The 27,856-nt window shown below is 46.7% G+C and overlaps 1 long non-coding RNA gene across 1 annotated transcript; it reads left to right on the forward strand.

Moving 5' to 3' along the window:
• The first annotated feature begins 1,236 nt into the window (after window positions 1–1,236).
• LOC308177113 lies at window positions 1,237–21,787 on the forward strand. Its single transcript, XR_013938912.1, has 3 exons — window positions 1,237–4,157; window positions 13,223–17,595; window positions 18,793–21,787. It is a non-coding gene; the product is annotated as an uncharacterized lncRNA (long non-coding RNA).
• Window positions 21,788–27,856: the final 6,069 nt, after the last annotated feature.

Raw genomic sequence — 27,856 nt, forward strand, 5'->3', positions numbered from 1 at the left:
TTTGGCGAGCCAGCCAGGAGACGCTCTGCTTGGCTGCGGGATTGACTGCGGAGCGGATGCCCCTAGGTGCACCCCGAGTATTTTCCTTGGAGGAGCCTCCACTCTCAGCCACTCACCACAAGAGCAGACAAAGACCTCCTGAAGCTGTGGACAAACAGTATGTTTTATAGTACAGGAAGGGCCTGAGAGAGGGAGTTAGGAGAATCTTATCAAGTAGAGATAGAGCACCGACGGCATTAAACTAGGATGCTACTTAGTGTCTTTGCTAACTATGGTGCGTTGTGCAAATTAACTAAAGCAAGAAGCCTTGGGCCCCTTACCAAGGTCAGTCTCTTAATAAGAGTGTGAGCCTATCTTAAGAAACTGACAGAAACTGGTCCTGTGGATGGACAAGAGCCAAGGAGCGACTGAGTCTGCGCAAAGACAAGAGGTCAGCTAGCGGTGACGAGGAAGAGTCATCAATCTTCATCCCCACGACCCCCGACGACCACCACCAGGAGACACTTCACAAGTGCAGATGGGAGGAGTTTATGGAAATGACACCTTGGAACTAATTTTAATATGAAGCAGGGACAGGTTATGAATATGTGTAGGTGTATTGTGAAACTTTATGCATATGTAACTCTTTGCTGCATATAACCATGGCAAATTGCTGCGTCAGGTGCGCACGACTTTGGTGGGACTACCCCCCATGCTTCCCAGCGCTGAATAAACATACCTACTTCACAGTCTTATTGATTGTGGAGTCCGTTTTCCGTAAGTCAGTTTGGCGAGCCAGCCAGGAGACGCTCTGCTTGGCTGCGGGATCGACTGCGGAGCGGACACCCCTAGGTGCACCCCGAGTATTTTCCTTGGAGGAGCCTCCACTCTCAGCCACTCACCGCGGGAGCAGAAAAAGACCTCCTGAAGTTGTGGAGAAACGGTATGTTTTATAGTACAGGCAGGGCCTGTAAGTCGTATGCGTGGCTGGGGCAGCTGGTAAATCACGCAGAGACATCTGGCGTGGAGCATAGTCCCCGTAAGGGAGGAGGGTAACCTACAGGCTGACCGATAGAGCGGTCACAGGAGATTTGGTGACCGATGGAGTGGTCAAGGGGTATTTGCTGACCGATAGAGTGGCTGCTAGCAATCTTGGGAACAGATCAAGCAAATCTGAGGTTACCGCTGCATCTCAGTTTTGGGAGCCAGGATGGACCTGCTAAGGACTGTGTAAGAATCAGGAGACGGGTAAGCGGGCCTCTCGCAGTTGTGACAAGGTTATCTGGGTAATATTTACAGCTGCTGGAGGGCTATTAACTGGAGTGGTAATAATTGTATGTCTTATTTGTGGATGTCTGGGTATCTCATGTTGAAAGCATTTGTGCAAGTGTATGTGTTTGAGACAAAGTATTGTTGTGAAGTGAATTACTCCACGAGGAACACAGCCAGAGACGGTACAAACAAGTTTGGTTATTAAGTGACATATTCTTGTGGTATGAACGAGAAGTGCAAGGGGCCTCTCTGTGTAATTGCGTGATTGTGCTGTGAGTGAGACACAGCATCGCTGTGATGTGAGTGCGGAGTTCCAATCTGCGGTTCTGTATTCTCCGCGAAGGGAGCGGCTGGAGATGAACGAAGTGCATGACAGACTGAAAAGAAGTGCTGTTTTAGCCAAGTGTTGACTGGTGGTGCCCAATATACGGGCCCAGTGGTGCATCTTATAATCCTATTTTGTTCTTAAATATTTTGAGTGTAACAAGGAGGAAGGCGGAAGCATGATCTAAGTAACAGTTTAAAAGTTTTGGTATATTCATGGTGGTGTTTGGTCAGTTTCCCAAGCATTGGGGGGGAGGGGGCTGACTGATTATCGAAGTGGTAGAACAGAGAGTCGCTTCTTTGGTGGTTCAGGCTTGAGCCCTGGGAATTTGGTAAGAAGGGGGAGAGCGAATTTATTTAGGCCTCAATACCTTTTTAAACCCCCATATTGACGGATATGCAGGAGTGATTCCTTGTTTGGTGTGGGCTTACTAACCAAGTGCATGAGAAAAACTGGCATTCAGCTTGAAATTCGGTCCTGTTGAAATGTAAATTTTGTGGAAAAGGTGGTATTGTTTGTCTAGAAGATGGAAGGCTGAGTGCTTCAGGTGTTTCCTGAAATCCTGTGGATTTATGATTGGAATGGGGCTCATTAATAATCTGAAATAGTAAAGTTTGTATGTGGAAAGAAGAGTTTAATCCCAGAGAACTGGGACATTTGGGAAGAAGATTAGGAGAAAATAGTAAAAACCTGCAATAAAAAGGTTTGTGTGGAAATTGAAACAAGGGACAGTAACTAACATAAATAAATAAAAGGGAATGGGAAGTCAAGGAAATGGGTAATATCCAAAACAAAGCACTAAGTATTGCAATCAATGGTGGCCACTATATAAGTTAAATGGCCACTTTATGGATCAATCGACTATAACGCTATCTTGCAATTAATATTTTTGAAGAGAGAAGGAAAATAGGATGAAATGTTGTATATGTTGTTTCAGCATCTTGGAGGGAAAAGGTATGGAATTAAGTTGGCCCCTGACTGAGGCTTTGGTGTTGGCATTAGAAAAATACAGGCTGGAGAAAGATAAAGGAAGTGTTAAAAGGGTTGTTGAAGGTGTTAAAGCTGTGGCTGTAGTATTTGACAGAGCTGTTTGAAGTTGAATGAGCAGGGAAAGAGGATGTAGGAATGTTAATAGTTCCACCTCAACTGGAGGCTGAGATCTCAGAATCATGGGTGTGAGCCCTCTGGAGCAGAGGGACCATGATGGGTCGGAGAGAGCTGTCATGGAAACAGAAAAGCAGCTAACTCTTAAAACAACCTGAGTTCATCTTTGAGCTCAGATTGCCAATGGGACCACTCAGAGAACTGTCGACGATTGCATTCCCCTGACCGACCCCCCACTGAGACCCTAATCACCCCAGAAATCATGTATGGTTATGTAAATACCAAAATCTGGTTAAATTGGGAATTGAGAATCTGTCCCAACAAGGCCCAAAAGAAACCCCTATGGAATTTTTGAATTTTTGGACCAACTTTGAAATGCAATGAAGGAAAAAACAAAACAAAACAATCAACAACAAAAAAATTGGACCTGGCTTCAGAAAACAAACAGAGGCAATTGGCTAGCCTCTTCCTAGGGCAATTGGCCCCTGATATCAGAAAGAAATTGTCTTAGGCTGCAGGCAGGAATGACAGGGACCTGGGACATCTACCCTAGCAGGTCCACTGGTTGAAATAAAGCTAGGGAACAAAGAGAGAGGCTTGAATTTTTTGTTGCTTACGGGAGCTTCTTTCTCTGTGTTAATAAGTCTGTAAATGTAATAGGAGCAACTGGCCAACAGGAAAAGGCGTTTTTTGCAATGCCTGAAATTTAAATTGGGAAAAATGATTGGAATTACAAAATGAGAAAAACAGTTGTAATGGGTAAAGCCTTGTTTGTTCATTAAATATTGCTGATGGGAAGGTTTTCAATGGTTAACTGCTTATACTCCCAATACCCTGTTGAAGGAAAAAAACAAGTATAGGAATTTCCTGTTAAGTTAACAATTGCAGAAGAAACCAGCTCCAAAAAAGGGCAAAATGGCATTCCCCCTCGCATGAGAACACACATATCAGCAGCAAAGTCATGACCCCAACGCAGAGGAAGGCAACGATCTTCATCCCCACGACCACCAGAGGACTGACGAAGACCCCCTAGCAACAGGCCTCGCAGTCGTAAGAAGACACCAGGATGTGCCACTAAACCCGGAACTACTAGGCTATAAATCGAGACTCTGGCAGGCTTAGGTGTGTGCCATTGGCGGAGCAGGAGACTCCCCGGCCACCCAGAGCTGTTTTACTTATCGCTGCTTGCTGAATTGCTCAAATAAATAGAAATTCGATCTGCCTTACCCACGATGTGTTGGGGATGATTTCTACCAAAACTAATTTATAACAAATTTTTGCCATGGCTTTGATAGTGGTAGCTCAGCTGGATCCCTCCCAGGGGAGGCGCGCCCCTCTGATTCTGCGGTCCCTGTCTGGAGGTCCCCAAGCCAACTCACCCCTACCAACGAACCTAAAGTTCCAGCGATAAGTAAATAAATAACCGGTAACCCCTTAATCTTTGTGCACGAAGCTCCGAACGAAGACTCAGGAGTGAGTAAGTATAGGCCGGTTATCTGTTCGATTGGGGTTGGGAATCCCAGAGTGTGCCTGTGTGAGACGTCCAACCGAGGACGAAGTGAGTGCGGACTCCCTGGTAGTGCGGTTCCCACCTCCCGCGAGGGACTGGGCCATGAACGGGAGGTAAAGACCGTGTGTGTGTGTGAAGGCACTCTGGAAGATGGGACAGAAGAGGAGCAAGTCTTCTGGTCCCATGGGTGGGTCGGAACCCAAGGCTAGGTTGCCCCCGATACCACCGGAGAGCCCGTTAGGGTTAATGATTAAACATTGGAAAGATTACCCCTCTAGGTGGGGTAAGGATAAAGTTAAGATGATACATTATTGTATGGAAGTCTGGGTTGGGAATCAAATTAGTGGCTCACCCATTATATCGGCCCGTGTTTGGGTCCTTTGAGGAATGGATCTGTCAGGCTCTAAACCTTTATGTGAATTCAAAGGAGCCTTTCAGCCTAGAGGAGAGTGAGTATGCACACTTATGGATAGGATCTGAGAACCGAGCCAACTTATACCCATTAAGAGAAAAAGGGGGGAGGAAAAAGAATGAACGGAATGAGGAAGAAGTCCCAGTTTCACCCCTCCCTTATATACCCCCTCCTCCCTCACCTCCAGCCCCCCCCCACAGCTCCGGGCTACCATAGTGACTCTGATTCAGCCACGGACACCCCTCGGGGAACTAGACGGGTAACTTGGAGCCAAACTAGAAATCGAGAGGGTGAGGGTAGACTACATCCCCTAAGAGAGGTTGCAATGGGAGGGCCCCAATCCGGTATGGGATACGTCTCCATCCCCCTAAATACGGGAGACGTCAGAGAATTCAAGAAGGAGTTGGGAAATCTCTTAGAAGATCCTCTTGGAGTCTCTGAGTGAGTAGACCAATTTTTGGCGTCTAATGTTTACACCTGGAAAGAACTCCAGGCCATTTTAGGTATATTATTCACTGCAGAAGAAAGGAATATGATCCTGAGGGCTGGAATGCGAATCTGGGACCAACAACACCAGCAGGGTCCTGTGGGAGATCTTAAATGGCCCCTACAGAGGCCTAACTGAAATAACCAAAATGATCAAGATAGGGATCATATGCAGGATTTAAGGACTATTATTGTACAAGGTATAAGGGAGTCAGTCCCTAGAGGACAAAATATAAATAAGGCCTTTAGTGAACATTAAAAGAAGGATGAAACTCCCACAGAATGGCTGGAGAGATTAAGGAAGAACCTCCAGCTTTATTCAGGACTGGACCCTGGTACACCAGTGGGACAGGCCTTGTTAAAAACGCAATTTGTGGCAAAATCATGGGGGGATATCAGGCAGAAATTAGAAAAATTAGAGGATTGGCAGGATAGAGGGATGGATGAACTGCTGAGAGAAGCTCAGAAGGTATATGTGCGAAGAGAAGAAGAGATTCATAAAAGGCAGGCCAGGATTCTAGTGGCAGCGGTCCGGGAAGGACAAAAAGGGCCCCCCACTCGCCCAAAGGGTGTTCCGCTACCACGAAAAAGACCTCCGAGGAGCCAGAGTGATCAGAGGGATCTAAGACAGAATGTTTTTATTACCAAAAGAAGGGACACATGAAAAAGGACTGCAGAAAACGCTTACAAGATGAGCGAATGTTTAAAGATTAGGGGAGTCAGGGGCTCCATCGACTGGGGACTTCTGGTATAACGGAGCCCTTGACAAAATTGAAGTTAGGTCCCCAGCATCAAGAAGTGGAGTTCCTTGTGGACTCTGGGGCAGAAAGATCGACTATCCAAATGGTACCCCGGGGATGTCAACCTTCCTCGGAGAAATTACAGGTGATAGGAGCAAAAGGAGAGCCCTTTAGGGTCTCAGTAATAAAATGGGTGGAAATAGAGACCCCAGCCCAAAGTTGCACAGGATCCTTTTTATTAGTACCAGAAGCTGAATATAACCTGTTGGGAAGAGACTTAATGGTTAAGCTAAAAATTAATTTGGAGGTAGAAAATAAAGGAATTGAGGTTAAATTATACGCCCTCACTGTAGAGGACGAGGCAAAAATAAACCCTGAGGTGTGGTATTCTCCCGAATCAGTAGGCTGTTTAGATATTAGTCCCTTTGAAGTCACTATCAGGAATCCCGAGACTCCTATCAGGGTAAAACAATACCCAATGTCTCAAGAAGGCAGGGAGGGGCTGCAACCAGTAATCGAGAGGCTACTACAACAGGGATTACTGGAGACTTGCATGTCACCTCATAACACTCCTATATTACCTATTGAGAAGCCTGATGGCTCTTATCGGCTAGTCCAAGACTTGAGGGAGGTCAACAAAAGAACAATAACCAGATTTCCTGTAGTAGCTAACCCACATACTTTGCTAAGCCAGCTGTCCCCAGTGCAGAAATGGTATAGTGTCATAGACCTAAAAGATGTGTTTTGGGCATGTCCTTTAAAAAGGGAATGCAGGGATTATTTCGCCTTCGAGTGGGAAGATCCTGCAACCCATCGGAAATAACAATTAAAATGGAACGTGCTTCCCCAAGGATTCACAGAATCACCAAATCTATTCGGTCAGGCATTAGAACAAGTATTAGAGAACTATGAACCAAATCCTGAAGTAACCTTAGTCCAACATGTGGATGATTTGCTGTTAGCAGGAGAGAGTCAGGAGGCAGTCAGAACATAAAGTATCAAGGTACTAAACTTCTTGAGCTTAAAGGGACTGAAAGTATCAAAGTCAAAATTACAGTTTACGGAGGAAGAGGTGAAATATTTAGGACATTGGCTAAGTAAGGGTACTAAGAAACTAGACCCCGAACGAGTAAATGGGATTTTGTCACTACAAGCGCCAAAAAGCAAAAGACAAGTTAGGCAGCTGCTGGGATTGTTAGGATATTGTCGGCAATGGATTGAAAATTATAGTAGCAAAGTGAAGTTTTTGTATCAGAAACTGGTTGGGGAAGGATTAATGAAATGGAGCCAAAGCGATGAGCAAAGCCTGATAGACTTAAAAATGGATTTAGTGAACGCTCCTGTGTTAAATTTACCCGATGCGAAGAGACCCTTTTATCTATTTATCAACATAAAGGAGGGGACAGCATTTGGGGTCTTAACTCAAGACTGGGCAGGGAAAAAGAAACCCATGGGATATCTTTCTAAACTTTTGGACCCCGTGAGTAGGGGATGGCCCACCTGTCTCCAGGCAGTGGTCGTGGCTGCGCTCTTGGTGGAAGAAACACATAAAATCACCTTTGGGGGCGAACTGAGGGTATTGTCACCTCACAATATAAGGGGGATCCTGCAGCAAAGTGAGTAGTACAATGCCCCCCCCACTCTAGAGATGGCCATACACAGGATCAAAGCAGGAGACCAGGTTCTGATAAAATCCTGGAAAGAGACCTCTTTAACTCCTCGTTGGGAAGGACCCTACCTTGTTCTACTTACCACAGACACAGCTGTCTGGACAGCTGAGAAAGGATGGACTCACGCTAGCCGAGTTAAAGGACCAATACCGGAGGAACAGTGGAGAGTGGTCAGCCGACCCGGAGACTTGAGGCCGACTATGCGAAAAGGGACTGAAGAGTGAATTTGTAATCGTATGATCGGTAACCCTCTCTAAGGAATAATAGGTTCACTGTAAACGAAACTGGGAAGTAGGAGAAGGTAAATTCTTTAATGTACCCAGACCCATACATCAGAAGGGTAATGCGCCTAAGGAGGAGTGAGTAACTGGGACTGGGAGTGGCTGGAACAGGGAAATCGGTACCTAGGCCCCTGAAGATTACCCTTGCTGCCGTGAAGAAAGTGAACCCCCGCTGCTTGAGGCAACCAAGCAGGCGGGCGAGGCAGAAGGGTACAACAGTGGGGAGAGTTATTTGGTACCCACCCCTATTTGAGATGATGGAGTCCGGCCGAATAAACCGCCTAGTACCCACCATAACTTGAAGCCGCCTCCCCAGAATTATAAAAGGACGTTGCCCTGGTGTATGTTGGCGCTACCTCTCCTATTGAATATCCCCTGTCCGGCTGGGGCCGACCAGGGATATTCGCACCAGCCCTTTAAGTGGAGTTTAATTAGGTGGGAGGACCAAGTTATCATTAACCAAGTAACTACGGTGGGTGCACCAAGTTTTCTCACATCCCTTTGTCAACTGGCACCCCCAAACCTGTGTCTGAACCAAACAGATTTCTACCTCTGCCCCAGCTCGAACCCAGGAAGGGGCACTATGGAAATTGATGCAAGTAAGCTACCAGCTGTTAAATGCTACCAACCCTCACCTGACTGAGCGGTGCTTGCTCTGTTATGGGGTAAGGCCGCCCTTTTACGAAGCTGTGGGGGTCAATGAGAAGGCCCGACGGGTAAATGGATCCAATCCCTCACAATGTATGTGGGGGAAAGAGGGTCAGGGCATAACGCTGACCCAAGTGACTGGGAAGGGGAGATGCATGGGACAAGTCCCACCCGATAAAATGCACTTGTGTGCAAATCAAACTAACATCGGAAATATAAAGAAACTGGCGGAGTGGTTATTACCAGCGAAGGATGCTAGGTGGATATGCTCAAAGATAGGAGTTACCCCTTGTTTATCCCTGGACTTGTTCAATGGGTCTGCAGAATTCTGTGTTCAAGTAATAATCATCCCAAAGATACTCTACCAGCCAGAGAATTTTATGTATGACAATCAGATCAGTCAAGAACACCATTTGACAAAACGGGAACCAATTTCCACACTGACAGTGGCTACCCTAATGGTTTTGGGGGGCGGGGTGCAGGGGTAGGCACAGGAGTTGCTTCGCTAATCAAACAAGAAAGAGAGTTCACCTCTCTACGAACAGCTGTGGATGAAGATTTAGCCAGAATTGAGAAATCTATCACTGCTTTAGAAAAATCTATAAGATCATTATCCGAAGGGGTATTACAGAATCACAGAGGACTAGATTTATTGTACAAGGGGGATTGTGCACCATTCTCGGGGAGGAATGCTGTGTATATGCTGATCATACTGGAATTGTGAGGGATACCATGACCAAACTTAGAGAAGGATTGGAAAGGAGAAAAAGAGAGCGGGAGGCCCAGCAAAGCTGGTACGAGTCCTGGTATAATCACTCGCCGTGGCTCACCACTCTGTTGTCAACAATAGTTGGCCCGCTGATTTTATTAACCCTAGCACTGATGTTTGGTCCTTGTATCCTTAACAAAGTCATAGCGATTGTTAAAGGTAGATTGGAGGCTGCTCATCTGATGCTTATGAGGACAAAGTACAAATCGATAAATGATAGACCCATACTAGAGGAAACATGAATCCTGAGTCAATTAGAACTAAATAGATTTAATGAACAAAATGATACAGAGAAAAAGGGGGGATTGTAATGGGTAAAGCCTTGTTTGTTCATTAAATATTGCTGATGGGAAGGTTTTCAATAGTTAACTGCTTATACCCCCAATATCCTGTTGAAGGAAAAAAACAGGTATAGGCATTTCCTGTTAAGTTAACAATTGCAGAAGAAACCAGCTCCAAAAAAGGGCAAAATGGCATTCCCCCTCGCATGAGAACACACATATCAGCAGCAAAGTCATGACCCCAACGCAGAGGAAGGCAACGATCTTCATCCCCATGACCACCAGAGGACTGACGAAGACCCCCTAGCAACAGGCCTCGCAGTCGTAAGAAGACACCAGGATGTGCCACTAAACCCGGAACTACTAGGCTATAAATCGAGACTCTGGCGGGCTTAGGTGTGTGCCGTTGGCGGAGCAGGAGACTCCCCGGCCACCCAGAGCTGTTTTACTTATCGCTGCTTGCTGAATTGCTCAAATAAATAGAAATTCGATCTACCTTACCCACGATGTGTTGGGGATGATTTCTACCAAAACTAATTTATAACACAGTCAAGTTTGGTTCACGGTACGAGATTTAAAGGATGCCTTTTCTGCCTGCCTGTGGCAACTGAAAGCCAGAAACTCTTTGCCTTTGAATGGGAAAATCCTAATAGAGGAGGGAAAACAGCTTACTTGGACAGTGTTACCACAGGGGTTCAAGAATAGCCCCACCATATTTGGGAAACAACTAGCCTGTGATCTTGAAGCTTGAAGGACCCCTTCGGGAAAAGGAGACACTGCTGCAATATGCAAATGATAGCCACTAAAGAAGAAAAAGAATGTGTACAATGGACTATTAGTTTGCTGATTTTTTTCGGCACTAATACTGTGAACCCAGCCTCTTTCCTTAGTAACAGAGTTTCCAGATTACCCATTCATGATTGCATCAAGACCATGGACAAGGTATACTCCAGATGACCAGACTTAAAGGATACACCCCTAGAAGATGCGGAGGATTGGTATATAGATGGCAGCAGCTTCGTCTGCCAGGGACTTCGCCTCACAGGATATGCGGTAACAAACATCAGCCCAAAAAGTGGAAATCATCGCCTTGATAAGAGTTCTTGAGCTGGCAAACATTTGGACAGATTTGAAATATGCCTTTTGTGTGATGCATGCACACAGGGCAATTTGGAAGGAGAGAGGACTTTTATCTTACTGAAGTAACTCCAAGCGGTATACCTGCCTACTAAAGTTACATCAAGCAGGGGATACTGATATTGAAAGGGGAAATAGATTGGCTGATGCAGGAGCCAAGGGGGTGGCAGAACAGGCATCTGAGAGTCAAATTTTGGCACTAGTACCAGGAACAGAAAACCAGGCATTAACAAAAGCTTTAGAAAATGAAGTAGAATATTCTAAGATGTAAACGGAAACTGTTACCTACAGGTTTAACGTAAATAAATTATGGGAGAATTGTGATATTAAATTGAATGGTAATTGGAGAACATAATAAAGCATGCTGGGGAGCTGAAAAGTAAACCACAGACAGGAATCAAGTTCCAAACAGTGGTAAATTAATTTTTTTCAAACTCCCAAGAAAAGGGGGTATCAGTATTTATTGGTATTAACTGACACCTTTTCAGGATGGCCAGAAGCATTCCCTACCAAAACAGCCAGGGCTCGGGAGGTAACTAAGATATTAACTCGTTTTGGAGTTCCAGCAATTATATCCTCTGACAGGGAACCACACTTTATCTCCAAAGTGGTACAACAAATTAGCCACCATTTAGGTATAGACTGGCAACTTCATACCCTATATCGCCCTCAGTCGAGTGGCCAATTAGAAAAAAAATGAACCACTTAATCAAACAGCAAATTGTGAAGCTGGGACAAGACGCAAATTTGGTCTGGCCTCAGTCTCTTCCTTTAGCCCTTTTGTGTATACGAAGGGCAAAGGAAGGGCTAAGCTCCTTTGAAATCTGATATGGACAACCCTATGGAATACAAAGAGGAATATCCATGCAAGATGGGGATGAAATTATGACCTCCTATATGGTGGCCTTAGGTAAACACCTCAATTAAATTGGAAAGCATGTGAGTGGGACTCTGGGTAGAGGGCTAGATGGACCAGTTCACAATATACAACCTGGAGATTGTGTGTATGTAAAGTCTCTTGCAGAGAAGACCTTGGAACCACAGTGGGAAGGACCGTTCCAGGTACTCCTTACCTCTTTCAGGTGCCACCTGGAAGGTTACATTTCTCACAGTCTTAATGGTATCATTGGTCAAGGGAACTGAACAGTGGGTGCACAATACCTATATGAAACTCACCCAGGCAGTGAGTGATAGTTTCAACCTTTCTGACTGTTGTGTGTGCACACTGCTGCCTAGAGGCAACCTAGAATTCCCCGTATGGGGCATACCCAGTATGAATTGGACACTGACCTTTGCGCACCCAAGAAATGGAACATGTCCATTTGGCAAGGATGATTGTGAACATCTAGGGGAGAGATTTGAACTACTCCCACGCGAAAATGTTAACATATACACCAGATGCTTAAGCGATAAAACCCCATGCGTAGGTACAGGTCCACTTAGTTATTTAGCCCAGTAACCTGACAACTGTAGTATGGAAGAACATGTAGGAACTTTTAATCTTACTAAAATTAGAGATTATGGTGTAGGTGTCACAATATGTGCTGATAAAAAGGATACGAACTCAGGATCTCATGGCCTCAATTCTCTCACGCAAATTTGCAAGCTACAAGAAGGGTCCTATTGGCTATGCAGAGATGGGTGTGCTAGAAAAAGCTTACCCTTAAATTAGAAGGGTCATTGTGTTGGAGGCTGTCTTAGCACTCGAGGGGGTATATTCACTGAACCACCTCCGGGAATAATCCGGACCTTATGGAGACAAACACGTACTGTTTCAAATAACCCCTTGTGATGAGACCCATGGGAATCCATAGTTTGTAAGATGGTTGATTCCATCCCTGGGAATAAGTGAATTAGAAAAAGCTGTCATAAATATCTCAGCCACATTAGAAATTATTGAAAATGCCACAGCCGATGCTCTTTCGGCATTACAGTAAGGAATTTCCTCCCTACACAATGTAGTGCTTCAGAATAGGATGGGATTAGATATGCTTTTAGCCAAGGAGGGAGGATTGTGTACAGTCGTAAACCGAACTTGCTGTGTATATGTTAATAAAAACAGATTGAGACTGACCTGGAGAAGATTTGGGAAAAGAATAAAATTTTGCATGCAGTAGCTCAGGATGATACATCCTGGGGATTTACAGACTTGGTAGAAAAATTAACTTCTTGCTTGCCAAACCTAACCTGGCTGAAAAAGTTTATTACAATAATCATGGTCATGGTTTTGTCCATGGTTCTTTGCGTAGTGATCTGATGTACCTTACGGTGTTTTAAGAGTACAGAAAACTCCTACAGTGAGTGGAAAAAGAGCCAACTCAGATGGAAACTGGAGTCTAACAGGTATTTTGAAAGAGTGTTAGATGGGGAAACACTATATTGAACCTAGAAATAGTAAAAGAATTTATTAACTTTTTAGAAAAGGGGTGACTGAGGGAGGGAGTTAGGAGAATCTTATCAAGTAGAGACAGAGTGCTGACAGCATTAAACTAGGATGCTACTTAGTGTCTTTGCTAACTATGGTGCGTTGTGCAAATTAACTAAAGCAAGAAGCCTTGGGCCCCTTACCAAGGTCAGTCTCTTAATAACAGTGTGAACCTGTCTTAAGAAACTGACAGAAACTGGTCCTGTGGGTGGACAAGAGCCAAGGAGCGACTGAGTCTGCGCAAAGACAAGAGGTCAACTAGCGGTGACGAGGAAGAGTCATCAATCTTCATCCCCATGACCCCCGACGACCACCACCAGGAGACACTGCACAAGTGCAGATGGGAGGAGTTTATGGAAATGACACCTTGGAACTAATTTTAATATGAAGCGGGGACAGGTTATGAATATGTGTAGGTGTATTGTGAAGCTTCATGCATATGTAACTCTTTGCTGCATATAACCATGGCAAATTGCTGCGTCAGGTGCGCACGACTTTGGTGGGACTACCCCCCATGCTTCCCAGCGCTGAATAAACATACCTACTTTACAGTCTTATTGATTGTGGAGTCCATTTTCTGCAAGTCACAAGGGAGACCAGCCTGCAGCTGAGGTGAGGTAGCAGCTGCTAACTTTGCAGTTATTGCCTTTCACCAGCAGCTTGAGTCAAGAATTCGCCATGACCAGACCTTGAGTCTGTAGGGCAATTGTGGAGAATAGATGCATTTACTCTGTTATTAAGATTATGGTGCTCATCTCCTATCAATGGAAAGGGGAGATCCTTTTGTTTTCATTCAGGAGAATGTTCTACACTTCATATAGAATTAGTATAAGTAAAACACAGAAATATTTGCAATACTTTTTAATGCATAGCAATGGTGGGACAAATTGACTGTTACATTCAGTGAAATATATCTAAACATTCATAAAGCTCTGGGGCACTTTAACTCCACAGACTGCAGCATGGCTGTATATCCTGCCCATCGCATTCAACATCTGTGTCTGCGTGTGCTAGCCGTTTCCCCAGCCCTTTGTCTCTCTTTTCTTGATGCTGCTGCTGCTATGGGGAAAAACAGAGAGAAAGAACAACAGGATATTGTCTGGTTCTGGGCTGTGTGCCAACAGTGACAAAATGTTTTCTCCTCGGTTTTGGGATTCTTGTTGGCTTTTATTAGTCTTGGGCGAGCCTGAGCACGTTAAGATGTTTTTTAAATTCTTCCAGTTACTGTGGAAACCTTGAGTCTCCAGGAGGAAGGTGGTGTCATGTGCCCTTGTGCGGACATTCCTGTTCTGGAGTATGACACCCTGACTCATGCAGAGGAAAAGAAGAGCCCAGTTGCAGACCACAACAGGAAGACATTTAGCGTTGCTCTTTGCCAGGATGACACCTGCAGGGCTGCTCAGGAGTGGAAGTGAGCCAAGGACTGGATGGGTAGTGCTGAGAAAACTGCATTGCTGTACAAATCTCACGCCAAACCAGAGCATCATTTTGGCTTCCATTCTCCTTTTCTGACACTTGTAGGTAAGCATGAAGTGCACTGCCAGATAGACTTCTGCAGCAAGTTACCAAGCAAAGGAATCATCCTGGGGTGCGGATTCACACCAAAGTGGTCTAGTTTAGCTGTCAGGATTATAATCAAGGAATATCAGCTGCAAATATGCTGGGGTTGCCAAGGCACGAGCTGGCTGCTTGCCGGTGCTTGAATGAGGAGGTGGCACCTGGCAGGACACCTGAAGTCGCAGGTGACATGCAGGTACATGCTGCTGAGGCTGAAGGCTGCGGGGTACAGCAAGAGGAGAGCAGGCGTACGGCCACTATTTTGGGATGGGGATGTTCCCATGTCTAATTTGACTCTGGTAAACTCATTTCACCCCCCAGTAATTCTGCTTTCAAAATAGGTTATTAGGGTACAGTGACACACTTTGTGATTTTTAAGAAAATCTTAGCTTTGATAATCTTCTTAACATGCAATAAACCCAAATAGTCTGCAACTTCTGTGAAATGTGGGCAAAAGCTTTCATTTCTGCGTGTTCTTGCGGTTGTGGGGACCACTGTCCCTTCTTTGCTGCACCCATACAAGGCACCAATGGTGATAAAGGCCTTTGTGAGAGGATGAAGTGGGGTTAAAAATGATAATTTTGCCAGCTAGTGAGTTGTATTAAAACCACACAGGATAAAATGGAAGTTTTCATTTCTGCAATAATGTATCATATAGAACACCTAAAGCTAGGACACAAATGTCGCAAACACTTTGAAAGATAAATGGCAGAAATTAAAAAAATCTGCTTGAAGTGTGAAAAGTGACAAAGTGAAATAAAATTACAAAGGTTTAAGAAATTGATGTGCTAATTACGTAGCTGTGGGACTACATAAGTAAGAAATGCCTGCGATAGGGGGAGTTTATGCAGTTTGTGAAGACTTTGGTATTGATTTAGAAAGGCTGAATTTATGGTGTTGCAACTTCTGTTAAGGTATAAGCTTTTTAAAGAACTTCTTAATAAATTGGCCTGTTATTACATTGTTTTAGTGTTCTAAGATGTGAAAAAGCTTATATGAAAGGCTACTAAAGGTGCCTGAGGGGATATTTCTTAAAAAAAATAAAAATAAAAAAAGTCACTAAGACTACACTGTTGGGTTTTATCATAGCTTTAGGACATGTATAGTCTGTGAGTTTCCTGTTTGTGATTCTGATTTGGGATTGCTGTGTTAATAGTTCTCTGTGTTCTGGGAAGGTCTGGGCTCTGTCTGATGAACTGGTTCTGTTGCCGATATAAAAAGCTCCTTTTTTCTGGTTTAATGGCTTTTTGGAGTTGTAGAGTTCTCTTTACTTTGAACTTCTCTGTGTCTGTGAAGAGCAACTATGTAAGACATAAGAATACTTTGTTTTGCAAATATTTGTGAAGCTTAGGCGTTCAATCTGTTGTGCTTCTAAGCTGTTCTTTCTGGAAATACTAAATAGTTGAGAAGCTTTGGCCAGCTCTAGTTACAACAGGGTCATTGACTGTTAAACAAGACTTAGTTTAGTTCTTGTTTTGCTTTAATTACACTTCTTTACAGAAACTAGAATATATTCTACTTTCTGCCTGGGAATAAATGTGCATGCTTCTTCATGGTGTTTTCTGATGTGAACATACTGATTTTTAAATTGATACTGCTGCTCTGTGTAGGTATGTCTAAAACAGTTGTCTTACAGACTTGTTTCAGTCTTGTTGAAATGTCTGTTGCTCAATAACTGTTATCAAAATTTTAGATATTTTAGTATAAATTAAATAATTTCTTTCTAGGTATACTTGTCAGATGCTTTCTGTGATCTTTCTCTGTGAATCTGCTCAAGCAATTCCTTCCTAAATTCACTTGAGGAACCTCATCTTGGTCCTTGTACTGCTTTAACTCCCAGAGAAATAATTAAGTAACAAGATTGTATAACCTACTGAAAACATATAATGACTGAATTCCTGGTTTGTTTTAGCTGGTGCAATGGTGAACAACCCCAGCTGGTAGGTAGATGCACAACTACCATCTTTTATCACATTTGTAATTTTATCTTTTGGTTATAATATAAAACACTTTTACTATCACGTTGTTTTGATTAAATTGGACTAAGTAATGGAAAAGCTAAGAATGGATGTGTTATGCTGTGTTTAAGCTTTATATGTTTTTTTGCCAGAAACTTTGCCTGTATGATTGTTTGCAGTTCTCAGACCCTGTATGTAGGGGACTGACTTTTCCAAAATTCAAGAAAGCTTTTGCTAAAAATCAAGTAGCAGTAATAAAGGTGATTTTGACCCTCCCATAGTGTGACCAGCGTGAAGCTTCAGCCTTGTGGTGCAATTGCCTAAAGTAACTAGGAAAATAAAACTAATATTCACATTTTAAAGAAAATGTACAGCATTTGAAGAGGCTTTCAGGGTAGGGTGTAGCTGCATTACCTGAGCGTTCCCTAGGCTTCCAATCTTAGATGCTACTGCACTGGCGGAACCTGGTGTGCTGACTCTGAGGAACAGTACAGAGCATAGAGTGGAGTGGAGACACCACGGCTAGGCTCTGTGATCAGGTGGGGACTCGATTGTTCATGTGCACACCGAGACTGATATGCTGCACTTTTTGCTACCCTGAGCCAACGACCTGTCATGTTTTGACAAATGCTGTACTCTAGTGTAATTTTGCTCATTATAATGTCATTATAATACCAAAACACACCTCCATCCCAAAAGCTACCCACCTCCAAGGTGCAACCACCCCTCACTGAGCACGCGCTCTGAATTTCTCGGAACCTATACCTTTAAACAGAGACGGGAAAACTTTTCACCAATCATAACTAAGATACGCTTGACTAGAGTCACTCAAGCTCCACCTAAAAGATAGGAAATAATATAAATTGGCCTAAGAGAGACGACATGTCAGGGAAGATACCATCATTAGGGAAGATACCATCGTTAGGGAAGATACAACCATCAGGGAAGGTACCATCACAAGGGAATCCTGAGGACCTCCTGACCCCTGGGATCAGTTGACGGGCTGAGCCTCTCTTCCCCCCCCCATTGGGATGCCTTTGGGTGAGATTTGAACACTTGGTTATACTGTGTGTCTCCACGGAAACTTAGAAATCTCTAGAGTCTTTGTGCCTTTTAATGTGTTAATTTCCAGGCTGCACACCTGTGTATTTCATGCATGCTAGCTTGCATTTGCAGACAGTAAATTATCACCAGCAATCCAAAGAACCTGTGTACCTGTTGCTGTAATAAATTGCACTTAACTGCATTGTTCCTAGCCGTGATAGTTCTCACTGAATGCGACTAGAGTAAGGGCGGTTATACGTTATTGGTGAATCCGTGACAGTGGTAGTTCAGTGCTCTGAATCTGATCAGACCCATATTGGTTAATGCGTTATTGGTGAATCTGTGATTGTGATAGTTCAGTACCCTGAATCCGACCGGACCCGTAAAGGTTAATTGGCTACACCCCTTAACGCGACAAGCCTGGTTGCCACAGGGAGTCACTGGGGGGTCAGAACTGGCTGTCTTTTTTCTTTGTTTGCCACTCCTTGTTTCCGTCTGAAAGCTGCCTCATATTTTCTGAGTAGAAACATACCTTCCTTCTTATAGAAGAGGTGTCAGAGACTGTACCGGAACATGATAGGGGAGCCAATGAACTTTTTCCACAATGCTCATGTTGGGACAAGAGAGATGAGTAGAAACTCTTCATCAGTAAGTACGCACTCTTGGATAAGCAGGAATCTCGGCTCAGTAGCCTGTAGAGCCACTAAATACTAAAATACTAGGTAATATCATGGAAGGAAAAAACATCTGTCTTCATGTTCACCCAAACCCCCCAGAATAGCTTCAGAACAGAATTGCCCCTTGGTCTGTAAGCATAAAATACTGTAGAAGATATGTTCCACAAGACAGTCTGACTTCCCCAGTGTCTCTACATGTGAAGAGAACCTTTTGGGATAATGATTCTGTGGGTGGAAGCACTTGATACTAGGTCCAGATTTCGCATCACCCAAAATCAAAGTTGTGTCAAGGTGAGAGATGTAAGAATAGTTGGACTTCGGACAGCAATACCCATTTCATACACTGACTTAACACAGAACTTCCAGGTTGTTGGTTTTTTTTTAGTTGTTATTTCTCCCCATTGCTGTTGGGACCTAGCACTGTCTGCTTCTTCAAACTTATGCTTTCAGAAATTGCTCTGACAACCAGACTTTGTAAGACGAATGTTCTAACTCACTCTACCCCTTCTTCTTCTAGACTGCATCGATTCAGGACCACATAAAGTCTAAAGGTGGTTACACAAACGGCACTTCTGCAACTGCTGAGCTGTAGGAAATGGAAAAAATTCTGACATTTGCCCTGTCTTAAGAAGATCTCCTGGGCTGTGCTTTCATCTTCTCTAAAGTCTCTTTATCATGAAGTAGAGAGAGTACTTGAATTATAATAGGTCAGTGTGAGCTTTTGCGTTCTTTGCACAATGGCTTCTGAAGGAGTTACTGGAAATTACCCTTAAAATGGTCTGTCGCAGTAGTGTTGTAGCAGCAACAGTAATTTGTCACTGGATGATTTCCGGGCTGTTCCAAAAACCTCAAAGTTTTCTTGTAGGATGGGATTGTAAGCTGGCATGAATTGTCTGGGGTTTTGGTCTCTCTCTTCCCCTCAAGAAACAAGATTGATTTTTAATTGGAAGATAACATATTTGCACTTCCTATGTGGGCTAAATTGAATTTCTAAGTAGGATCTTAGCCTATAACATTTGACCTAATTTTTGGATGGCTTACAATTAAGGTGTTAATTTACTGAGCTATACTTTAGTATTTTTCTCCATGACTTTCAATAGCGAACCAACTCTAATGTGATGTAGCTAGCTGAGTCTGCAAAACCCAGTGAAACTTCTGTCTTGCTGTGGTAACGCTTTTGTAGCTAAAAAGGCAGGTTTTACAGACCTGCCCACTCCCAAATGAGGCTTAGAAAAACAAGCATTTCTCTCAGTTACTGGCCTGCCTCCCCTCTGTATGTGCACTAGTATAACTGACAGGTATTAATACAACAAAACCAATGATATCAGGTATCAGTTAATTTGAAGTGGTGCTACAACATGCTCAAAACTTTATGCTAATTTTGCATGAATACTATGGAATTTTAAGCTAAATATATTTAAGATCTCTCTGTATTACCTATCTGTAATGATAAATGCACAGAACTGGAAGGGGTATCTCTTGCTTCTGTCTCCTTAATTTCAAAACCATTTTCTTAGATGAACTGAAGTCTTTCTTATATATGATTTTAAATGATATGGGTTAAATATAGTATGGTTTAAATGATAGAGCCAGGAGAATATTAAATGGAAACTGTCTCTTAGAGTTCCAGCACTTCAAAAATATGGATATTTAGCCATACCCAAACTACAGTTTCTATCTTATATCACTGAATAGAAAAAATAATAAGAACTGACAAAACTGCTGAACTAGAGATTTTCCTTTTATCACATCACTGACAACTGTTCTCTGACTTAAAATTATGAATGACTGCCAGTGCAGAAACTTTTTAAGTTTGCTGTCATGGGACTAACTAAATACAATTGTTAAAATTACTGTCAAATCAGCACCAGTTATACCCCAAGTCAGTGCAACTCTCCCTTTCTTGCTCTAGGCATAAGATCATCCATTAAACTTTTTTCATTAAAAATAAGAAACCAAAAGATTTGTCTGCTAGATTTTTGGAAGGCAGATTTTTAACTTCTATGATACCTCATGGCTTATGATACTTTTCAAATTGGCTTTGCTTAAGTCTTAGGCTGCCTGTTCTGAGTATATTAGGTAACTTAAAACATGAAAGGTAGATTTCTGTATGCATTATAAAAAGAAACATTTTCCCCATGCTTCCTTCCCATATTTCATCTTTAAGGGCCAAAGAGGAAGAGAATGCTACTTTCTGTAATAGTCAACAGCTGATCATCGCATTCAGCAACCACATCAAAGAGAAAATCTAATGTCCCATGTCTTTCTAGATCCTTGCTTTTGATTTAAATACATGCCATATTTTAATACCTTTTAAAATTAGCACATTAACTGTAAACTTAGCTTTTTAAACACTTTCATATTTTTGTCTTCTAACTTCAGACTTATTCCAGCAACCTAGTTAGGATGCAGAGTTCAAAGAAGTTAAATTCTGTATACTGTTGAGGAAGCATAAAGTGGCCAAATTATTCTTTAAAAATACATTCTAATTCATCTGCTATTAAGTTGAATTCATGTGTTCATTAGTCCATACCTGCCCAGAAAAAATAAACATAGGACAGCAGTGATGAAGAAAATGGGTTATATTTTTCTTAACACTACAAGAAAAGCTAGAGAGTTAGTATTTCCTGAAGACTCATTCAGTATATTTAAGAATAGAGTGGTGTATGCATGACTACAAGTAAAGAAGTTGGGGATCATGATAGTTCTTCTTCCTATAAATAAATCAACAGAGATAATTCTGTTATTCAGCTTATTTGTAGAAAAATCCTACTCCTTATTCTGTAAACCAAACAGCATTACCTAGTGTAAAAACACAGTATACAGACTATACAGTATTATCTAGGACTACACTAAAATTAACCAAGTAGTCATGTTATTAAAAAAAAAGAAAAACATGTTATTGCATTACGTGCCACTTTTTTAAATGTAAACAAGCATAAAAGCATGTCTCAGGTATTTTCTTTGTATAATTAGAAGCCTTATTTAGCTCTGGTCTGTCATGTAACTCAGTATAAACCTATCTCGGTTATAATAAATCTGTTGAACAAGGCACTTGCACTCTTTTCATGTTGTCCAAACCTTGATATTTTTCTCTGCACTAAAGATGGGTTGGTCAGGTGGATGAATCAGCATGGTTTGAAACTTTATTGTGCAAAATCACATTTGTCCACTAGAGAGCACAATTTTCCATCAAGTCTCTGTCAACTGCTCTATACAGGTTGTTACTTCAGTGTGGGGTGGTTTTTTGTTATCGGGGCTTCTTGTTTATTTTATTCCAGTCAAGTTGAAAACAGCAAATGACACCAAAGGGTCAAACCTCTTAATATACCTTGTAGGCTGTGACAACCTTACACCAACAACGCAATGTGGCAATGAAATATTAACTGCTGTGACTTGATGGAATTTTTATGTTACCTTTTCGTAGTCAAAAATAAAGTAGCTTACAAGTGGTATAGGATTAAGTCTTTTATATGTAGTCTGCCAGAGTCTCATCACTGTATCTGTTTGCCTTTTTTTTTTTTTTTTTTTAAAGGTAAAGGGGTGTGGGGGGGTGGGTGGTGGGGGAGTAGCTGTTATTTTAAGCACTGTCCGTCTTACCTTGTGATGTCCCTGGTAGGCTTTACCGACTATTCCATACTTTTGCTTAAACCTGTAGTCAGTATTGAGAAAATGTATTTTGATTTTTCACAACCTAATATGTCCTTTTATCTCCTGGAATGGCTTTGTAAAGAATATGTAGTGTCATGCTATGTTCCAAGTTATCCTGTAATATGGCAACTTGGGACTCAAGCATGTAGGGCTAGTTCCTTGTATGGTCTCGCCATAGTTGGACTACCACTTGCTTCTGTAAATTCCACTCCGTATAAACAATAATTGTTTGAGATTAATAAATACTCTTAAACTTATTGTACCAGCAAGAATAAGCATAATTTAATAGTGCTAAATTCCATGGAGGAATGGTTATGAAATTTATTACAAGTTACTAAATATGGTAATGTTAGAGGAAAAAAATAATCAAAGCTGCCGTTTAGAGGTGATTGCTTGGGTGTTCTTGATTGTCTTTGGATGTAATTTGCTATCATCGCTGCGACAAATGATGAGCAACCCTTGACCCCCGAGCCACCAACCTGGACCCAATGCCAGAGCCCCTGCCTCAAACCAGACCCTGGAGACTGGGACCTCTCACTCTGGACCTGACTCTGGAGCCCCCGACCCAGACCCAACCCCAGAGCCCCGGACCTGGTTCCGACCCTGAGCCCCAGACCTGGACCTATGCCCGAGCCCAGGACCCTTGACCCCAGAGTTTGCCCTGACCCCGAGCCCTGACCCCAAGCCCCGACTCTGAGCCCCTGACCCTAGAACTGACCCCAGACTTTTGACCCCGGAGTCTCCACTCCAGAGCTAACTATGAGCCCCAAACATGAGTCCTGGACAATGGAGCTGACCCCGGAGCTGACCCAGGACCCAGATCTAACCCCAAGCCCCATCCCTGAGTGCCAACCCCAAGCCCCACCCCAGACCTGACCCCGGATCCCCCACCCTGGAACTGACCCTGAGCCCTGGACCCAAACTCAACCCAAAGACCTGGACTGAGAGCTGACCCCTGGATCTGACCCCGAGCTCCAGCCTTGAGCCCGAGGCCCAGACCCGAGATCCAGACCCGCACCCGGACCAGATACTGAGCCTGAGCCCTGGACCCGGACCCGAGCCCCAGTCCTGAGCCTGCGACCGTGGAACTGACCATGAGCCCCAACCCCAAGCCCCGACCTGAAGTCCTGACTCCGAGCCCCCAACCCCGAGACCCCAAACCCGGAGCTGACCCCGACCTTGGAGCTGACCCTGAACCCTTGAACCTGGAGCTAACCCTGAGCCCCAAACCTGAGCCCCAAACCCCAACCCCATACCCATGACCCCGGACCCTTGACCATGGAACCATGACCTTGGAACCCCCAACCCAGACCAACGCCGGACCCTGGAGCCGAGCCCCGGAACCGGACCCAACCACAACGCCCAACCCTGAACCCCAACACCTAGCCCCAACCCTGGACTCTTGACCACAGAGCCCCCAACTCCAGAGCTAAATCTGAGCCTCGGACCCAAGCCTCAGACCCCATAGCTAACCCCAAGCCCCGACTCCATAACTGACCCGGAGCCCCACCTGGGACCTGTCCTTGAGCCCTGGACCCGGACCTGACCCAAGGACCCAGAACTGACCCCGAGCCCCTGACACGGAGCTGACCCTGAGCACCAACCCCGTGCCCCAGCCCCAAGCCCCTGTCCAGAGCCCCAGCCCCGAGCCCCAACGCTGGACACTTGACCCTGGACCCTCGACCCCAAAGCTGACCACAAGTCCCGGACCTGGAGCTGAGCCCGAGCCTCAGACCAAGCCGGAGCTGACCCAGACCGCCAAAATGGACTTCAGACCTAGACCCAGAGCTAATCCTGAGTCCCAACCCCAAGCCCAATCCCAGACCCTTGAGCCTGGAGCCCCCGACACCCAGAATGGACCCCAGACCCAGAGCTAACGCTGATTCCCAACACCAAGCACAAACCCCAAGCCTGAGCCCCGTACACTTCACCTGGGACCATCGAACCCGGACCCTTCACCCTGGCCCCCCGACCCTGTAGCCCCCACCCTGGAGCTGACACCAAGACCTGACCCAGCAGCTGACCCTGAGCCCTGGCCCAGGAGCTGACCCCAAGCCCCTGACCCCAAAGCTGAGCCCGAGCCCCCGACCCCAGAACAGACGCTAGACCCAGAGCCCCGAAGCCAGACCCCAACCCCGAGCCCTTGACCATGAGTTACCGACCCCGGAGCTGACCGCGACCCCAGAGATAACCCCGACCCGCGACCCCCGGAACAGAACCTGGAGCCGGAGATAACCCTGAGCCCCAACCCCAGACCCTCGATCCCAGACCCTCGACCCATTACCCTGGACGCTGAGCCACAACCTCAAGACACAAGCCCCAGCCCCGAGCCTCAAACCCAAGCCCAAGCCCTGGACCTGACCCTGAGGCAGGGACCTGAGACCCAGACCCTGGAGCTGACCCTGAGTTCTGACCAAGGAGCTGACCCCAAGCCTCCAACACTGGGAACAGGCCCCGGACCCAGAGCCCTGACTGCGAGCCCCGACTTCGATCCCTGACCCCGAGTCCCTGAACCCAGAGCTGACCCTGTCCTGGAGCTAACCCCGAGACCCAAACCTGAGCCTCAACCCCAAGCCCCAACCCCGCACCCTTGACCCCAAACTCTTGACCCCGGAAACACAAACCCAGAGCCCCCGACCCGGACCTGACCCTGGAGCCCCCTCCCCCGACCCCCAGAACTGGGCTCGACCCCGAGGCCCAACCCTGAGCACCAACCCCAGACTCTCGACCACAGAGCCCTGACCCTGAACCCACGACCCCAGACCCGTGACCCCCGAGCCACTGACTCAGACCCAATGCCAGAGCCCCCACCCCAGACCAGACCCCAGAGCCCCAGACATGGATTCGACCCCGAGCCCCATACCCGGACCTGTGCCCGAGCCCAGGACCCTCGACCCCGGAGTTTGCCCTGAGCCCCGAACCCCAGCCCCTGACCCCGAGCCCCGAGTACAAGCCCCCGACCCCAGAGCTGACCCCAGACTGTCGACCCCAGCGTCCCCACTCCTGAACTGACCCCAAGACCTGGACCCAGAGCTGACCCCCCATCCCAGACACAGATCAGACCCCGAGCCTTGGACTCGAGCTCGAGCCCAAGGCCCAGACCCAGACCCGAGATCCAGACCTGCACTCGGACCAGATCCTGAGCCTGAGCTCTGGACCTGGACCTGAGCCCCGATCCTGAGCCCGCAACCGTGGAACTGACCCCGAGCCCCAACCCTAAGCCCCCACCCAAAGACCTGATGCCAAGCCTCCAACCCCGAGACCCCCAATCCTGGAGCTGACCCCAGACCCAGAGCTAAACCTGAGCCCCAAACAAGAGCCCCAAACCTGAGCCCCAAACCCGAACCCCAACCGCATACCCTTGGCCCTGGACCCTTGACCGTGGAAACATGACCCCAGAACCCCTAACCCAGACCAACGCCGGACCCTGGAGCTGAGCCCCGGAACTGGACCCGACCACGACGCCCAACCCTGAACCCCAATACCGAGCTCCAATCCCGGACTTATGACCACAGAGCCCCCAACTCTGGAGCTAAATCTGAGCCTCAGACCCGAGCCCCAGACCCCATAGCTAATCCCGATCCCCGACTCCATATCTGACCTGGAGCCCCAACCCAGAGCTGACCCCAAGCTCCAAACCCGGAGCTGACCCCAAGCCCCAACTCTAAGCTCCAACCCTGAGATCCAAACCTGAGCCCCAACCACGAGCCTCAACTCTGAGCCCCAAACCCAGACCCTCAACACCAGACCTTTGAACCGGGAACCCCCACCCTGAACCCGACCCTAGAGACTGCACCCCAGACCTGACCCCGAACCCCAGACCCAGACCTGACCCAAGGACCCAGACCCGGAGCCGACCCTGAGCCCTGACCTGGAGCTGACCCCAAGCACCAACCCCATGCCCCAACCCCGAGCCTCAGTCCAGAGCCCCAGTCCTGAGCCCCAGCCCCAAACCCCAGCCCCGCACCCTCGACCCCGGACCCTCGACCCTGAAGCTGACCACAAGCCTCGGACATGGAGCTGAGCCCGAGCCTCAGACCAAGCCAGAGCTGACACATACCCCCAAAACAGACCTCAGACCTGGACATGAGTCCCAACCCTGAGCCCAACCCGGACCCTTGAGCCCTGAGCCCCCACCCCAAGCTGACCCTGACTCTGAGCCCTGACTCCGAGCCCTAACCCCGAGCCCCCAACCCCAGAGCTGACCCCAGACCCAGAGCTAACCCCGAGCCCCAACCCTGAGCCCCAACCCCGGACACTCAACCCCAAACCCTTGACCCTGGAAACACAACCCCAGAGCCCCCAACCTGGACCCGACCCCGGAGCCCCCGACCCCAACCCCTAGAACCAGGCTTGACGCCGAGGCCCAACCCTGAGTATCATCCCTGAGCCCCAACCTCGGACTCTCAACCACAGAGCCCTGATCCGGAACCCTCGACCCCAGACCCCCAACCCCGGAGCCCCCACCCTGGACCCTTGACCCCAGAACCTTGATCCCAAGCCCTTGACCCCAGACCTGTGACCCCCGAGCCACTGACCCAGACCCAATGCCAGAGCCCCCGCCCCAGACCAGACCCTGGAGACCCCACCCCAGATCCAACCCCAGAGCCCCCGACCCAGACCAGACCCCAAAGCCCCAGACACGGATTTGACCCCGAGCCCCAGACCCGGACCTGTGCCCAGACCTGCTCCCCACACCTGTTCTGCAGATCTGGTCCCCAGAGCTGGTCCCCAGATCTGGTCACAAGATCTGGTCCCCAGACCTGATCCCCAGATTGAGTCCCCAGACCTGTTCCCAACACCTGGTGCCCAGACCTGGTCCCCATATAGTCCTCAGAGCTGGGCCCAGGTCTGGTCCCCAGAACTTGTCCCCAGGGCTTGTCCTGAGACCTGGTCCCTAGACCTGCTCCCCCGATCTCATCCCCAGATCTAATCCCCAGATCTAGTCCCCACATCTGGTCCCCAGCTCTTGTCCCCACATCTGGTCCCCAGACCTGGTTCCAAGACCTCTTCCCCACACCTGGTTCCCAGAACTTGTCCCCACATTTGGTGCCCAGACCTGGTTCCTAGAGCTGGTCCCCAGACCTGATCCCAAGACCTATTCCCCAAACCTGGTTCCCAGAACTTATCCCCACATTTGGTGCCCAGACCTGGTCCCCAGAGCTGGTCACAAGACCTGGTCCTCAGATCGAGTCCCCAGATCTGGTCCCCAGACCTGGTCCACAAACCTCGTTCCCTGATCTGGTCCCCAAATCTCGTCCCGAAGTCTAGTCCTCACACCTGGTCCCCAGACCTGGTCCCTGGACCTGGTTCCCAGACATGGTCCCCAGACTGGCTCCCCAGAGCTGGGCCCCAGATCAGCTCCCCAGACCTGTTAACCTGATCTGGTCCCCAGATCTGGTTCCCAGATCTGGTCCCCACACCTTGTCCCCAGATATGCTCCCAACATCTGGTCCCCAGACCTGATCCCAAGACCTGGTCCCCAGACCTGGTCCTCAGATCTGGTCCCCAGATCTGCTCCCCAGATCTGCTCCCCAGACCTGATGCCAAGACCTATTCCCCACACTTGGTCCCCAGACCTTGTCCCAAGATTTGACCCCCCACATTTGGTCCACAGATTTAGTGCCCACACCTTGTACCCAGATTTGGACCCCACACCTGGTCGCCAGATCTGGTCCACAGATGTTTTCCCCAGATCTAGTCTCCCAGATCTGATCCAAAGAACTGGTCCACAGACCAAGTCCCCAGATCTGGTCCCCAGACTTACTCTGCAGAGTTGTTCCCCAGAGCGGGTCCCCAGACTTGCTACTCAGAGTTTGTGCCCAGGGCTGGTCCCCAAACCAGGTCCCCAGATCCGGTCCCCGGACCTGCTCCCCAGATCAGCTACCCAGACCTTCTCCCCACACCTGTTCCGCAGTTCTCGTCCCCAG

Source organism: Anser brachyrhynchus, assembly GCF_964034855.1.
Source record: "Anser brachyrhynchus genome assembly, chromosome: 13".
Classification (NCBI taxonomy): Eukaryota; Metazoa; Chordata; class Aves; order Anseriformes; family Anatidae; genus Anser; species Anser brachyrhynchus.